Source organism: Choloepus didactylus, chromosome 18 (assembly GCF_015220235.1).
Source record: "Choloepus didactylus isolate mChoDid1 chromosome 18, mChoDid1.pri, whole genome shotgun sequence".
In the NCBI taxonomy this organism is placed as follows: Eukaryota; Metazoa; Chordata; class Mammalia; order Pilosa; family Megalonychidae; genus Choloepus; species Choloepus didactylus.
The window spans coordinates 40145056-40162916 of record NC_051324.1 but is presented as its reverse complement, the minus strand read 5'-3'; the positions used below and the strand labels follow the sequence as shown (position 1 = coordinate 40162916).

Genomic DNA, 17861 nt, shown 5'->3' with positions numbered 1-17861 from the left:
AGAGTTAACAGAAAGTCCAGAAAAAAAATATACCCAGTGATTCAGCATTCATGCGTAAATGAAAATAACATGTGTGCCTTCAGCCCACAATGTGCCAGGGCACAGAGGGAAATTGGCAAGGATTAATGCCAAGAGTCTTTTGGGGGCTGTTCGGCACTGTCACCCAGGGTCTGGTCTCTCAGTCTTCTCTTGGAGGAGAAATCAAAAGGTGGCTGCACTAAAGCTTTGCTCCAAGAGTTGCCTTAAGGAGCTCAGATCCCTCCTCTTCTTGAAGCTTCCTCCTTTTCACCGAGCTAGCGATGAGCCCAAAGTAATATTATCATTTTGTTTAATGGTTGAAGAAATGAATGTTTTGTGCTTTTTTAACCTAAAGGTGGTCTCTGGCCATGGCAATGGTTCCCTGGATATTGGGAAGTGCCTGAGAAGGTCGATTCCTCCAATGGAATGTTAGGATGCTCTTATCCTACGTTTAAATGAGGTCCTTGGTTTCTTCCTTTGGATTATCATCTTTCCTGAGGACTTCCTTATGGTGACCTGGTGATCTGACATGTGTTTTTCAGGATGGAAAGGTAATTTTACTGTGTCAAGTTCAAATTTCACAGGTTCGAGCTGCTTGGTTTAGCATTTGTTTCCCCGGAATTGAAGGGAACAAGAAATTGTTCTAGCTGCTAATCTATTCGGATAGAAAGGTGGTTTAAATCTCCAAGCCAGAAAAGGCAACTTTCCATTGGAGATTATCCTAAAAATTTCAATTAGTTATTCAAGAAACACTGGGTAAGAACTCACTATGGGCCAGGAACTATGTGGGATCTTGGGGCTACAGAAGAGAACTAACTATGGCCCCTACCCTGAAGCTGCTCGTGATTTAATGCTGATTGGCTATGGGACAGGAAAAGGAGGACATAAGTGTGGTGAGTGCTGTGACTTTGGTATGTATAGCATAGGACAGGGCATAGCATGAATTGGGTCAGAAAGATTTCCCAGAGGATGTGATTTCTAGGTTGGGTCTTGAAGTAGGAGTAGGAGCTGGCCAGCTATCCAGAAATTGGGATTTGAGTAGAAGAGGCAGTTTGGTTGAGGCAGAGGGAACAGCATATCAAAAAGTACAGGAATGGAGATAGCATGGTATGATTCAGCATAGCTTGGGTGGGTAGGCATGCATTTCTTTTCTTTTTTTTTTTTCTTTTTTTCAGGAAGATGAGTCCGGCCCAGTTGGCAAAGGCCAGATTAATAGGAACCTTGCATTTGAAATGAGATGCACTCATTTTCCCAGCTCCTTCTGGCTATTCTAACAAGATAACTGGTGCCTTGAGTTCTATCTTAATATTTACAACTGTGAGTATATCCTTTTTTCCCTTTTCCCTCAGACAGATCTGCAATCAAATTCTGGCTCTGCCGCTTATTATGTAATTGCTATATAATTTACTATTGGTAAATTACTTAACCACATGGAGCCTCCGTTTCTCTTCTGTAAAATGGGACCAAAGCAAGATCAACCTCAAAGGGTTATTGTGAGAATTATCAGGATCAATCAAGCACAATGCCTGGCTTAAAAAAGTGTGCTTATAAAATATTTGTGGAATCAAACTGGGTACAGAAGTGAAAAAGAAACTCTACTGCCTGGAAAACAGCCTTTAGCTTTCCAAACACCAGGAGCTGCCAAAACAGTCTAGGACACCTGGAAAGAAGTAGAAAAGGCATCTGAGTGACAGGAAGCCAGGACCCCAGCACCAGGAGACAGTAGGCCAGTGAAGCAGATCAAAGTGGCAGGGATACATCTCACGCCAGGACAGCCAGGGCACCGCGAGGTCAGGAGTGTGGAAGGGAGGGAGGAGGTGGCAGATTGTGCTCATAGGGCACTTCGGGGATGGATGCACAGCAGCTCGCAGCTTCCTTTTTCCTGATGTCGTCCTGGTGTCCTACCAGGCTCTGGAAAGAAACCAAAAAAGGGAAAGAAAAGAGGAAAAGGGGAAAAAAGAGAACAGCTGCATTTTTGTATAATAACAATACACCCTTTATGATAAAAACACTCCACAAACCAGGAATAGAAAGGAACTTCCTCAACCCGATGAAGGGCAACCACAAAACACCCTCAGCTAACATGGGACTTAATGGTGAAAGACTGAATGTTCTCTCCCTAAGATCAGGTACAAGACAAGGGTGTCTGCTCCAGCCACTGCTACTCAACATTGTATTGGAGGTTACAGTCAGAGGGCACTTAGGCAAGAAAATGAAATAAAAGGTGTCGAGATTGAGAAAAAAAAGCCTACTTCAACTGTAGAGTGATCAAGACAGTGTGGTACTGTCATAAGGATAGACATATAGATCAGTGAAATAGAATTGAGAGTCCAGAAATAAACTCTCTCATTTATGGTCAGTTTATTTTTGACAAGGATGTCAAAACAGTTTGATGGGGGCAAGAATAGTCTCTTCAACAAATGGTGCTAGAACAAATGGTATCCATATGCGAAAGAATTAAGTCGGCAGCCTACTTTCCTTCGTAAGCAAAAATTAACTCAAAATGGATCAAAGACCTAAAGGTAAGAACTAAAACTATTAAACTTTTAGATGAAAACATAGGTATAAATCTTCATGACCTTGGATTACGCAATGGTTTCTTAGATATGATGCCTAAAATACAAGGAACAAAATTGGATATCATCAAAATTTTGAACTTTTGTGCTTCAAGAAATCCCATCAAGGAAGTGAAAACCACAGAATGGGAGAAATTTTTTGCAATTCGTGTATCTGAAAAGGGAGTTGTATCTAGGATATATAAAGAACTCCTAAAACTCAACAATAAAAAGACAAAAACCCAATTAAAAAATAAACAAAGGCTCTGAATAACATTTCTCCAAAGAAGACATGTAAATGACCAATAAGCATATTTTTAAAATGGCCAATAAGCACATAATTAGCCATTGGGGAAATGCAAATCGAAGCCACGGTGAGGTATTACTTCATACCCACTAGGATGGCTACAATAAAAAAGACATAATAATAAGTGTAGAGAAGTTAGAACCCTCATACACTGCTGGAGGAAACAAGAAGGTGCAGCCACTTTGGAAAAGTCTGGCAGTTCTTCAAAAGGTTAAACATGGAGTTAACATATAACCCAGTGTGTGTGTGTGCACGCGCGTGTGTGTGTATGTGTATGATATACGTGAAATGAAAACATATAGCCACATAAAAACTTATACATAAATGTTTATAGTAGCATTATTCACAATAGCCAAATAATGGAAACCATCCATATTTTCAAGATAAATAAAATGTGGCATATCCATTTACATTATTATTCAGCAATAAAAATAAATGAAGTACTGATAAATGCTACAGTATGGATGAACCTTGAAAGCACTATGCTAAGAGAAATAAGCCAGTCACAAAGGACCACATGTTGCATGAGTCCTTTTATAATGAAATGTCTGGAATAGGCAGAACCTAGAGACAAGGAGGAGATTGGCAACTGCCTAGAGCTGGGAAGAAATGGGGAGTGACTATTAATGGCTATGGGATTTCTTATTTGGGTGATAGAAATGTTCTAAATTTGATTGTGATGATAATCACATAACTCTTTGAATGTTCTCAAAATCATTGAATTGTGCACTCTAAATAGGTGTCTCATTTTGAGTTTCAGGGTCTTAGTAAAAGGTCTTAGGTAGATCTTGTGAGCTTTCTTGTGTTTCAAGCCAAGGGTTCTCAGAATAGTGACCAACCACCAGTAACAGGAGTTAATGGCATTTCTGTTTCCAGATTTCTCACTATGGGTCTGTGGTGAGGTGTTGACTCCTATTTGCTGCTGGATATGGACTGGAGAGGAATCTGTCCTCAGTTAGCTGTGTTCTCGGGCCTTCTAAGGACACATTTGTTCTAGAGGCTCCCTCGATTCCTGCTGAGCGGTGTCCCAGCTGTAATTCTGGAAGGGAGACTCTTGGTTCTCTGCCCCAGCACCTGACTTCATGGATTATGTCCTGTGGGTCCTGTCGCTGTTGGCTCTGTCTGATTCCTTGTTCCGAGAAACAAAACATGAGAAGGAAGGTGTTAGACCCATGAAGACAAAGACATCAAATAGCTCTCATAAAGGGAAATTTGGATGAGTTTTGGAAAAATGACCCCGAAGCAGATGGATTAAATTTTCTGTTTGGGCTCAGCAATTAAGGGGAAAAGGAAGACTAAAGCCAATTGTGCTTGGGATCTTGTCAAATTCCTAATGTTGGAAAACATTTCAAGATGTTTGAGTGTGGCAGAATTGGTATCTTGACAGTTCCCCTTCCTTTCTTGGACAAAGGTGACTAAACAACCTACAATGGTCCAAGTCTAAAAGAAGCTAAAGGCATGATCCTTTCTTGGACAAAGGTGACTAAACAACCTACAATGGTCCAAGTCTAAAAGAAGCTAAAGGCATGATTACCCTTTTGTGGAAAGTGACACAATGACACCCTTTGTCAATTGGGCCATTTCAATGGGAGTATTAACTATGTCGTTGGTTATGATCACAGGGTTTTTGAGAACGAGGGTGAAAATCAACTCAGGAAGAGAACTCAAGTCCCAAAGGGAAGCAAAGTATCCATTCATCCTGCTCTTTGTGATCAAGAGAAGATGCAGGAAGGGGAATTGTGTCCTTCCATGATGCTTCCTGAATCCTTATTCCATGTACTCTGAAGTTGTCTCTCTTAAACTCATTCTTTGGTCTTCCTGATGGATTCTTTAGAGTCAGAGTAGAACTAAACAGGGGATGCTCAGAAACAGAGAGCTGTCCTCCAGTTTTCATCAAACCCAAGCTCTGCATGATAGATTAAGTGGAAGGAGGAGGAGGGTGCTGGTGAAGACAAGGAAAGAACGGCTGAGTCCTTTTATAACTGAAATGGGTGTAAGGCTGCAGACAAGCAGGCATCATGCTTTTTAAACTGGTTTCTCTCATAAACCCTGAATTCATCCACCTATTCACAATATTTACTGAGTGTTCACTATATTCTATGCACTAGAAATATAGCAACAAGTCAAACAGACAAAGTTCACTGTCTTCCTGGAGTTCACAATTTATCAGACACAATAACCATTGTCATTTAGACAATATAATGTTAAAATTACCAAAGTTTTTAATGGTCAGTTGCTTATTTGTCCAAAGAGAAGTAGAATTTAATTTTTCCCCATAAATAGCTACAGTCCCTTGTCAGAATTTTTACCTTAGTACTATGGACATTTATTCTATTTTGCTGATAAATTTTAGCTCTGACCTCAGCAGTTTCCTCAGATGGGACATGTGGTCTTTACCATTGACATCATGCCTTCTTAGGCCTAAAGTTAAATTTTCTAGGAAGAAGAAACAATTAAATTTGTCCCTTCAAATATTTTTTCCCAAATGACTAAAAATTAGACATTGGGAAGTATTTACATCAATATGGAGTTAATGCTTTCTCTGTGGGGCTCTCTTCCTTCTCCTTGTCTTCCCAGCATCAGATTCTTTTTTATTCATGGAGGAAGCAAGATTTGAAAACAAAAAAGTTTTAAATTAGAAGGTTGCTAGAGAAGTAATTAGATTTCTGCTTCAAGGCAAAAGGGTGGCTCTCAGTCTTCCCTTCCTTCCATTTCTGCATGTAAATGTCGAAGATTAATTCTTTGGGCAGGAAATGTTATTTTCGGTGGGTTCCAGCTCAGGCATTTATCAACAGAGCTGGCAGATGGCAACTGCTGTGGACACATTAAGAGACACGATGTTTTCAGTGTGGGGTTAGCCACAGCCTTGCTTCCACTGCTTCTGATCCCCCAGCTGCTCACAGCTGGTTCCGTTGACGTTCCCCAGCTGCAGTTCACAGCTGAGCTTTTTCCTGATGAAGACAGATAATGCAGCATGACCCCCCATTCCAAGCTGGCAGTAACTCCGCTGCCAAGGCACAGGATTCAGTGACCCCAGATGATTGTTGGGCTCCCACACTGCTTGTTGCCAATTAGATCTGGGATCTACTGGTAGTATGATGACCACAGGGGACTGGATACATTTGGGTTACAGCTCCTTTCTCCCACTTCTTCCCCTACAGTCACCAGTCCGCAGAATGGAGCTGCAACCTTGATGCTTTCTCCTTAGTCTGACCAGTTAACCTTTCTCATGCACTAAACCCAGATTGTGGAGATGCTGGCTCTAGAACCCAGCTATTGACTTGGTCCTCTTTGCTTAGAATAAGACCTTGAAGAGAGAGTGCCCATCTGCCTATTAGACTGGTCAGCATCCACCAGTCTAATTTTAGGCTCCACTTAGTGGATGCAACTTGTTGATACAGCCATTTCCAAAATGAAATAGAAATAGGTATTCCCCAGGTACACTGAGCCTGACCTGACCTCCAGCACCTCTGGAGCTGTCTCTTGTCCCACCTTGGTGTGCAGGTCTCAAGCTGATTCCTGTTCCATTTCCAGGCCACCCGACAATGCTGTAGGCATCAGTGCAAAGGTTCTAAGGTCCTAGTGTCAAACAGTGACACTGTAATTGAAGTTCTCTGTGGTAGAGAGGGAGGCATTTGATGTCAACATTTATCAGGCCTGTTAGGCATTCGCTAGGTCACCTGGCCCCTGATCTTAGAGCTGGGCAGACCTGGGTTTTATATTTACCGCAGTTTCCTGGAGGAGACCGAGGCTTTGGAACCAGGAGTGCCTTGGAAGTTCTTTGGGACTGACTCAAGGCCCATTAAACTCCCTCTTGGAACTTTCAGGGATCCACAGCCCCAGACTCCTTAGTGTGCCCAGAGCAAGGAATAGATTTGATACTATTGCAAGCGATTTTTAGGGTATCTACATTTTTCTTTCCATCCCTCTTCTCAAAACGGTGCCTTGAAAAAAATCCAACAATGGGTATACAAATGAATTTGGAGTAGGGGGAGGGATCTGGAGGAACTAGTGAAAGCACAGTTAAGAAGGAGCTGATTTAGAGAATCAGCCAGCTCTTACCTGAGGGAAAGTGGGCTACGTCCCCTTCAGCTACATAGATTTTTTTAACAAGTCCTTTATTGTTTAAGAAAAGAGGCAATAGGTCCAAATACATGACTCTTTGTCAGGTACAGAGAGTACTAGATACTTGATCTATCCATCCATGTCCAGCGCTGGGACAAAGTCTCTTAATGTGAGGTCTGAGAGCCCCAGAGAGAAGTCTGTTGCTTGTAGCTTGAGAAATGGCCTATTCCCTTCATTTTTAAATTCTGTGATTCTCAAGTCAACTTCAAAATAAGGACTGAGACAAGCTTAAGGCTGCTTTGATTTTGTGTTGAATGAGTGATGGTTTGAAATAGAGAAGCAAAAGGAAAACAGAGGTAAAAGCAGTTTGATGAATTCATAGCAATTGAAGTGTTAGATGTTACTGCCCCCTAGTGATGATTTGACACCTGACTGCCAGGAGAAGGTGAGCATCATCATTTTGCTACAAAGACACTGGCATTGCCTTACCTTCCAGCACAGCCTGGCAGGCCCTGGAATGGAGGGGGCATCTGAACTACCAAAGGATGATGCAACAATCCACTCTTTATGAACGTGAGAAAAATGCATGACCTCATATTAAATCCTCAGCCTCTCTGCCTGTAATATTCTTGCTTTTTTCTTTCTTTCTTTTTTAACTTCACTGGAGCAATGAAAATGGACTTCTTTTTAATACCACTCCACTTTCCCCAGCACATGTTCACGTATTCACAGAGACCAAGTTAGACAGCATCTCTCCATTGTGTCTATCTAGAAGCCTTGTCCCTTCATAGAAGCATCCTTTGCGAGAGATCTAAGTCCTGTCCCTCTCCTCTCATCCCTATGGCACTCCTATGGTGGCTGGGGGTGGGGTGGGGGGTAAAGGAGGAGGAAGGTAATGGAGAAATAGTATGATTTGAGTGCCTACCTTGTACCAGATACTTCACAGTCATTGTAGCCCTCGCTATATGGGATCATCCCAATGCAAAAGATAAGGAAACCAAAGTTCAGAAAGGTTAGGTAACTTGCTCGAGGTCATGCAGTTAACTGCATGTGGCAGACGTGGAGGCTGAACGCAGTGTGTCTGTTCTCATAGCCAGTGGTATATTTTATGGCTTGGTAAGGACAGCGACATGGTGTTGGGTAGGAACATGGAGTATGGAGTGGTGGAAGGAGCTCCCACTGCTCAAGAAGGAGCTGAGTCCAAGAACAGCCTCACATGGCCCCTGTGGGACGTGGACAAATACAGCAAAGGCACAGATGTTCTTGAGAGCAAAGACTTGGCAGATCTTTGATGCACAAAAAACCCACACCTAGAGCTGAGCTGCCAGAAACAGGAATCTGGGGCTGTGGATCCCTGGGAGGTTCATTTCATCCCCTTCCACTCCCCTGGCGAGAGACAGACTGTCTCATGAAGAAAACCGTCTCTAAAGGATGCAGAGACAAGAAAAGGAGAAAATAAGGATGATCTGAGCACAGTGTTAGTAGTCTCTGGCATATAAAGAAAACTGAATTCAGTGGATAAGATATAGAATGGGACTTCTATAGTCTTAGAGTTTGGGTTGAGGCCACAAAGCTCAAGAAGATGGAGACAAACTTGTTTCATTTTTAAACTCGGCATCAAAGAAGCTTACCGGTTCCTTTTGCATTTAAATAGTCAATGAAATCTTAGCCAAGTTTGGGCCAATAGAAATGATATCAGCCACTCTAGGTCTAGCCTCTGAAACACCACACCAATTTCTTCCTCTCTCACCTGCTGGCTACATGTAAAGTAATCAAGGGGTAACTCTGAGCTCTAAGAATAAGATAAATCTGAGTCCTTGAAAAATTGTTGGGAGCAGAAATCCTTTTCTACCCCACATGCACCAGCTTTTATTGGACTGTTTTGTGAACAAGAAAAAAGCCACTGAGACTTTGCAGTTGTTACAGAGTTCAGTGTAATTTACCTTTCCCGATACAACAGATACAAAGTATGTCTATTGTGCTAGATTGCAAAGAATGGCCAGGCTTTTTCACTGCTCCTGTAGCACAACTCTTTCCAATTTGACTTTGTACTTCCTCTCACTAAAACAGCTGAGTCTATTACTTCCCTATCCTTGGACTCTTTTGGAAGGTAGAATGCAAAGAGACCCTCTGTTGGAGTCTAGGCTAATAAAGGCTTCGCACACATCTGCTCATTATTACCATAACAAACAGCCTTGACCTGCTGGCTGATGAAAGACATGAAGTCCAGTGCTATAGATTGAATCGTGTCCCTCAAAAGATATGTCAAAATCCTAATCTCCAGTACTTCAGAATGTTTTACCTTATTTTGAAATAGGGTCATTACAAATGGGATTAGGCAAGTTAAAATGAGGTCATAGTGGAGTAGGGTAGGCACTTAATCCAGTGACTGGTATTCTTATAAGAATAGGAGAATGCCATGTGCAGAGACAGACAGAGAGAAGATGACCATGTGACTATGGAGGCAGAGATGGAGTTAAGCCACAGCACAAGGAATGCCAAGGATTGCTGGGCACTGCCAGCAGCCAGGACAGGGGCATGGAACAGATTCTTCTCTACAGGCTGCACAGGGAGCCTGGCCCTTCCAGCACCTGGATTTCAGATTTCTAGCCCCCAGAACTCTGAGATAATAAATTGGTGTTGTTCTAAGCTACCCAGTGTGTGGTCCTTTGTTATGGCAGCCCTGGGAAACCAAGACATCTGGTCACCCCAGGCAACCATCATATTTGTGAATAAGGCGTGATAGATCAGCCCGTCTCCCGCATACCCACCAGCTGACCACAGACACATGAGTAAGCTCAGCCCAGACTAGTTCAGCAAGAATGTCTAACTGACATATAGTCTTGTGTGCATTAATAAATGCTTATTGTTTTAAGCCACTGACCCACCTATATTTTAAAGAGAGCTCCTAGTCATATCCCAGTAGATCTGACAAAGGTGGTGGCAGAACCAGCTATGCTATCATTGGATGAGATATCACTGGGATCAGAAATTAGCAGTGTAGAGGGAATATGCAGTTCCTGATAAGGGTTTGGTCCATTCTGCCAATATGGGAAAAGGTCAGAGTTTTCTCCACCAACATCTCAGGCCCGTTAAGGAAACACCTGAGAAAATGACTAGTAGAAATTGGTGGCTGGCGGGGAGAGGATCTGCAGGAAGTGGGGCTTGGCATTTCACTCTGGCTAGGTGCTTGCGGATGCTATAGGACTACTCTGTTGCTACTAGCAGAGCTAAGCATGGTGGAGTAGTTCTTGATAGATGCTAACTTTTATGCCTGGGAATTTGAGGGTGTCTGTGAATATAGAGCCTGGCGTCAGTTTCTCACTTGGAAAACTCTGGAGGCAGGAAACTTTCAGTAGCACTCTGTAATAATAGGGCAAAGGGACAGAAATTAATATGTCAGTCTTTTTTACAACTTTAGAGCAGGAAGGAAGTGTGGGTTTCTTGTAGGAGAAGGAAATAGGTGCTTTTCCCCCAGCACAGTGTAAGCTAGACTAGACTAGAGTAGGAGCTGGGAGTGGGGGACTGGAGGAAGTTATGCTGCAGTGCAGGGCCTTCTGGAAAATGTACACAAATGCCCCATGAGAAAACCAGCATTTGGACTCTTGCTTCACAATGGGCGTAACAGCCAAGAGAGGACTACAAATGGCCCTAGTCTAGTAAAAGAACCTCTTGCTCCTTTTCTTTCCATCCTTCCTTTCAGTCACCTGCATGTTGGAATTGGAAGAGGCAGACAAGGAGGAGGAGGTATTTCAAGAAAGAAGAGGCAGGCTGCAGCTCCACCCCCCAGTGAAGAACCCAGGGCCATGGGAGATGCTAGCACTGGAGAGAAGGAAGGAGAAAGAAGTCTGAATTCAAAGTGAGATTGACACGTTGAACTGTATCAGACTGAACCAGGCTTTGTAAGACCTGAGTGGATATATGGGTCTGAGATTACCCACAATAATATCAAGGGGTGTGGAAAGGAGCCTCAAAGGGAAGAGAGTGGGAAAAAATATTTTATGCTTATATTTCATCTATAGCTAGTTCACGATAGTGATTATGAGTTCAAGTCCAATCAGTGTGACTTTGGGCAAATAATTTACCATGTTTGAGGCATCTATAGATGAGTTTGGATGACACTTAAACATGCACGCACACACACACACACACACACACACACACCACATCTCAAGGATGTGGAAGAACTTTCTAAGTTTTGGGGCACTGTTGGTAGAGAAGCCGGAATCTAGGGTCAGCATCCTGGTTTTCCACTTCTTGTTTGTGCAATACCAGACAACGCTGTGAGATTTTCTGAGCTTCAGTTTTCTCATCTATAAAACAGGGCCATGAGTCATGGGGCTAATGGGAAGATTAAATGAGATGTGAAATTGCTTTTTATTTCGTAAAGTATTTTATACTTGTAAAGTAATTCAGGTATATCTCCTACTGTCTGTGTGTTTTATAATATCATATAAATGGAGCATGTTGAATTAAATGTAAGAATGTATGTTACTTGAACTACTATTGATAAAAATACAATTGTGACCAACAACCACCCCTACACATGTAAACAGCTGCTTTTCTATAGAACTGGGTTTCAAACTTTGCTGTACATTGAGAACTTCTGGGGAGCTTTAAAAATACTGATGTCCGGGTCCCACCCAGAGGTCCTGATTCAATAAGTCTAGGCTCTCAGAGGATTGGCTTGTACAGCCGGTTGAGAGCCACAGGGTGGTAAGCCCCTCTGTTGTTACCTCCTTCAGTTTTTGTGGACCTCTGACAGTCATTACCTGCACTGCAATTTTTGTTTCTAGAATAGAAACACGTTGATTTTGCTCTGCTTTTCTGGCTAGTCGGTGATTTTTATCTTAGTTTTTGTCAGTTTTGACCTACAAATTTATCATTTTTAGCTTGCAAAGTGAAAACACACCTGCCACTTTAAAAATGAAACTTTGTGGATGAAATTCCAAATTCTGATGGGAAATATAACATCATTATTGTGAATCTGAAAGAGAGTTTCCTTTCCACTACTGAAACAATTGCCTTTATTTTTAATAATCTGAAGTATCTTGGGAGGAACACAACTGCACTGTCAAATAATAACATATGATACTAATGAATCAGAATAAATCACAGATTCATAAGGTGATGAGCAGAGAAAGACTAAGAAAATGAATAGCTAGTTTCTGGTAGATGGAGGATGCAGGGATGAAAGGTTTCTGGGAGATGGTGTGAATGCAGTTAGGAACACGCAAGCCAGCTCAGAGCTGGCTGCTGTGAGGCAGCAAAGGGAAGCTCCGTGGAAGAAAAATCAGATTTAGGAATGGAGCAACTGAAAGTTCAAGGTCCAAACCGATGGTACAAAGACAGATGAGTTCCTAACAGAAAACCTTCTTGTCAGCAGTGGGCACCCTGTCTTTTAGTCTGGTTTGTAGGGCAGGGATAGCAGGTGTCTTCCCTTCAGCCGAAAGGCCATAAGGGTTCATTCAATCAATTACAGGCTGTCAAAAGAGACCCAAGACCAAGAAGCTTTCTTTGATTCCTCCTCCTTTTTCCCCAGAAGGAGCAAGGCTGAAATGCCAGATTTAAAAAGCAACTCAGTTACTGACAGTTACTGTCATGCTCCCAGTCTCAGCTGCTCTTCTAACTCCAGGGTGCAATTATCCTTGCACTTAATTGGAGGTTCAAGAGAGCTTATTGGCTCTCTCTATCATTGCATAATTCAGGAGTTTGGTTCAAGCTTCCTTAAGAGCTTCTCTTTGTTTTGGGCCCCAAAAGACCATTTCCAGGCAGTCCTTCTTGGCAGGAAAAATTGGGATGGAGGGAAGGGCTGCAGGCAGCGATGCAGGTGGCAAGGCCAGACAACTGGGAATGGAGACCTGCTCCCACTCCTGCTCTGCTGCTAATTCATTGGGTGGGGTCAGCTGAACAGTTACTTCTTTGGGCCTTGATTTCCTTCCTAATCAATGAGAAGGCAGAAATGGATCAGCATTTCCAAAAGCGTTTTCCCCAGAATACTAGTCTTGCAAGACATTTCTCAAGAAAAAGGGTCTGTGATCTTGAATGATTTCAGGAAATGCTGAATACTAAGCCTACCTATGATGTATGTTAAAGATTGTCTCACTCAATGTCTGGTCCAAAATCCTTCTCATTTGCTTTTTGATATGAGAGACTAGAAATCAAAACCCTGCGTTTCCCAGACTCCTTTGCACTAGATTTCCAGATATGATTTAGGCTACCAGTAAGATGCATTTTTGCAAGGCTTGAATTTGAAACTGAGTTAAGTAGGTAGAGAGACATCCATTTCACTGGTGTGGATCTAACTGGCATGGTATGATCTGAAGCTAGTAGTTCTGGTAGCAGCTTCCTGATTCTGGCTGAATTCCCTTACCAAGCCAGTTCTCTGCTGTGGTTCTAAGAATTAGTCCTCCAGGCCCAGCCTAGAGATTATAATAGCAGTATTATAACCCCCCAATTCCCTGTATCAAAAGCATGCTTATTAAAATGACAAGGGTGGTTCTGTTATCTGCAACTAGATTACACCAATACACAGTCTCTTGGGTATTTACTATATATATATATATATATATATATATATATACATGTTCTAAAATTCCTGGTAAAAAATCCTGCTTTACCTAGTCTGTCTCAAACTTATTCACTTTAATTGTTTACAGGGGTTCTATATTATGTTGACTCTTCATATATCTTTCATATTTCAAACACTCATCTATTAAAATTCATAATGGGAAGCAGTATATACTTTATGTTTTTATTGTCTTTGGGAGGCTGAAGAGGAGGCAAAAAGTCTTTAGAAAACTTCAAATACTGATCACTAGGGGAAAAGAGGAGCAGAAACTTCTGCTTCAGGAAGACTTAGAAGGAGGAATACAGATTGCAAATTGTTCTTTTCTCCTTTGCCCCATTCCTTGTTCTTATAAATCCCTTGCCCGCATGCACATTTGTGTTGTCTCTTTGCTTGCAGCTCTTCCAAGGGTAAGATGCCCTGGCTGAGTGAAAGAATGCCTATGGACCCACCACGAGTGAGTTTTATGTGTTTATGGATTGTATTATGCTTCTAGGATTCTATTCTGTGTAATCCCTAAGACTGTGGTTTATACATGCTGCTATCAAGTCTGGCCTTAGCCTTCTGGGGAACATTACATTAATAGATCTGTTTGGTGCGCTAACAAATTTTTGCTAGATATTACTGCTTGTGTTCTAGACCCAGGACATTTGAGAATGACAGTCCATTTGGTTTTTTTTTAAAAGCAATTTTATTGAGATATATTCATACATCATATAATCCATCCAAAGTATACAATCAGTGGCTCACACTATCATCATATAGTTGTGCATTCATCACTACAATCAATTTTAGAACATTTTCATTACTCCAAAAAAAAGAAATAAAAATAAAAAATAAAACCCCAAACATCCCATACCCCTGATAGTCCATGTGGTTTCGATCAGGACCGCCAGCTAAGCTGAGGGCTTTTGGAGAGTCCAAATGGCTGAAACAGTTTCATCACAATTCCATGTAGGCCATCTGCAAGTTTGAAGGGAAAGTTCTCTCCTGGGAAACTTTCCTCTTGATGGTACTCTTCAGTCAGGTGGGTTCCACAGAGAATACTACATGGCACCATGGGCTTCACCTGGCTGTGATCCTGCCTCTCAGCAGGGTGAGGGCTCAGGTGGTTAGAGGAGGCTTTTGGATGTGTTCTCTTAGGAAATACCACTCATTGGATGCCGTTAATTTTATGAGTCAATCTGGCTAGGCCATAACCAGTTGTTTGGTCAAATGCTAGCCTAGATGTTGTTGCAAAGGTATTTTGTAGATGTGATTACCATCATCTCTAAGCAATTGACTTTAGGTAAAGAAGATTACTCTCTATAATGTGGGTGGGCCTTGTGCAATCAGTTAAAGGACTTAAGACAAAAAAACCCAAGGTTTCCTAGAGAAGAAGAAGTTCTGTTCATTTTGTTTTTCCAAAGAATCCTAATACACATGGGAATTTCGGGAGCAAAAACTGAACAAAGAAGCTAAGCAAAAGCGTAGATCTGAGGATGTTTGAGCAAAGAGGGGCCTATGAGATAAAATAACTCAATTCCTTCATTTCTAGGTGAGAAACCTGAGACCCAGAGCCATTGTAAGGCACTGGGCCAAAGTCTTAATACCAGAAAGCCAGTGCATTTTTCTGAATACTGTAAGGAACCCCCAGGATTTTTTCCCCAAAGGAATAATCAGAGGAGGAACCTAATTTGTGCCTTTGACATATTTCTCCTCAATTTCTTGAAATGCTTTAAAAAATCGACAGTTGATCCTCAGTGCTGATCCAGGTAGGAAAAGTGTCCTCCTGTGCTGAGAAAAACAGCCTTGGAGCCCGAGCACTCCCAGCTCTGATACACTGCTGGCACAGTGTCGGTGGGCAATGCCAGACTTCAAACTCGATGGTTCTCAGAGTGTGATCCCCAGCCCAGACGCATCAACATCACCTGGAAAATTGTTAGAAAGGCAAACTCTTGAGCCCCACCCCAGACCTACCAAATTATAAACTGGTGGTTGGTGCCAGCACTCTGTATTTTTAAAAGCCCTCCAGGTGACTCTGATGCACACTCAAGTTTAAAAGCAACTGAAAATTTTTGGACTCTCCTTACATGATGTACTTTCAAAAGCAATTAGAATATTCCCTGCCCCTGGCCTGCTATTGCCTGGAATTTCCATTTTTTAGACTTATATCTTTGGGTTACAACTACTGGTTCTAGATTACCCAGGAATATAAAGCATTTGGAACCTTCAGATCCTTCACATAGCAGCAGCATGTACAATCTTATGAGACACTTCCTTAAGACTTGATTTTGATAGAGTGTATTTATAATGTATTTATACTTATTTATAAGAAAGTTGTTGGAGCCAGGAGGTAAGAAGTAGTAGGAGGATTTAGTCTAATGGGAGAGGAGCGTCTCATGGAACACAAACAGGGAGGCAGCAGGTCTCAGGAGTGGACTTAAAGCAGGAAGTAAATGCCTGCAGCGCTCCTGTCTGTCTCTTGTCTCTGCTCTGCTCCAGGAGTCAGTTTTGTTCTCTCCTCTTGCTGAACACTGGCTGTGTCTGCTTCTCAGTCCACGTGGGAGAACATGGCTACAGCCTCAGGCTCCACATGGAACAGGTCCAGCCACCAGGAAGGTGCATCTCTCTCCCAGTCTCAATTCCCAGTTCTCAGAAAGGGGGTTTCAGGCCAGTTCCAGTCAGTTCTCCACCTGAAGTCAATCACCTGTGGGATGAGAGTGTAGAAACATGGCCTCTGGGAAGCCCACGCCTATCGTGGTACAGATGAGGGATGGATAGTTCTCTGAGAAGAGGCAAGAGCTGGGAAGTCAACTCAGTAGCTGGAGAGAGCTTGAGGGCCCTGAGGTAGAAGGAAATTATAGGAACTCTATTGTAGGTTGAGGAGGATGTGGAAAATGGAAGGGAGCAAGGGGATGAAAAAGGGTGAATTTCCCAGGTGATAATTCTAAGGGTTTAAACAAACCAATATTCTTTAGTCCTTTCATGCCTATTGAACTACCACCTTGCCACATGCTCCAAGCACTACTAGAAGTTCAACTCCTGCCTTCTTCCACTATTACTAGTCTCGGTCATCACAATCTTGAACCTTTTTGATTAAGCATTTCTTAGGCTTTCTCACTTTCTGGTTTCCATTTTGCTGCTAGCTCATTGATTTACTACCTTTTCTGGGCTCATTGGTCTTTGAATGTTCATACTCTGTCCTATCTGTAACAAACTTAGATCCCCCTTGTGAAACTATTTCAATTGCAAGGGACAGAAACCCAACTTAAGCCAACTTGGGGGATTTATTGGCTCATAGAATTCTAAAATGCAGGAGTGGTCTCACTTCAGAAACAGCTAGGTCTAGGAACTCACACGTCATCAGGAGGAAGCCTGCCTTTCTTTATCTCATGGCTCTACTTTCCTCACTGCTGGCTTTAGCTTCCAATGGACTCTACTATCTGGTACAATGTGGCTGCCCAATATGCTAGGCTGACCTTTGACCAGCACAGCGACTCCAGTAGAAGGACAATGCCTCTTGCCCGATAGTCCCAACAGTAGTGGGAGGACAATTCTTTTTCTTCTTATTCCAACTTGGGTCCCCAGATTGTCCATTTCCAGGAACTAGAACCAAAGAGAATGTGCTACTTTGATTGGTCCAATTGGGTCATATGGGCTGCCTTGGGCTTGGAGGTGAGGTTGGCTTAATCTGAATCATGTATCCAAAGGGCCCTTGCCAGATGGGGGATTGATAAGGGACAGGCAAAACAAGAGGTGCCTAGTGTATCCACAGCCTCAACTCAGATTTTTTTCCCTCTAGGTTGCAATAGATTTAATAAGTACCTATCCTGGTTCAGCATGACTCCATCTGATTGATTTACTTATTTTTCCCCGCCCTGCAGGCAAAGTAGGAGAAGTGGGAGAATGAGTGCTTATAAGCTTGATCAAGGTATTCTCTCATGAAAATCAAACAATGCAATTAGTATTATTTCCCAATTCACAGGCAAACTCCATTAAGTTAATGGATGTTATTTGCTAAATATCATATTTTGCTTCCATAAAAGTTTCCTGAAACCAACCAATAGTATTTATGCATACTAAAAACTAAAAGCAGTTGGCTTTGGCCCACCATTATATATTTAATTACTTTTTTAATTTAACATATCAGTGGCTCCATAATCAGGACAAGCCTGAGGACAAGGCTCGGCTGAGTCAGTGAGTTTCTGCCTGCCTATAGGTGGGAAATGCTCTGCCATTTCTTCGTTTATCCCTTTGGGGCAACTTAAAAATGGCCACCTAAGGAATGTACTGTGTGGAGCTGGGAGGTTTCCTGATGATCTTTAAGTAGTGTTGCTCTTTATAAAACAGACGTTTTCTGTTCAAA

At 42.2% G+C, this 17861-nt stretch overlaps 1 long non-coding RNA gene across 1 annotated transcript; it reads left to right on the top strand.

Annotated features, from left to right (window-relative positions):
- Positions 1-512: 512 nt before the first annotated feature.
- On the top strand, positions 513-11142 carry LOC119513146. Its single transcript, XR_005212560.1, has 3 exons — positions 513-569; positions 1194-1335; positions 10649-11142. It is a non-coding gene; the product is annotated as an uncharacterized LOC119513146 (long non-coding RNA).
- The last annotated feature ends 6719 nt before the right edge of the window (positions 11143-17861 follow it).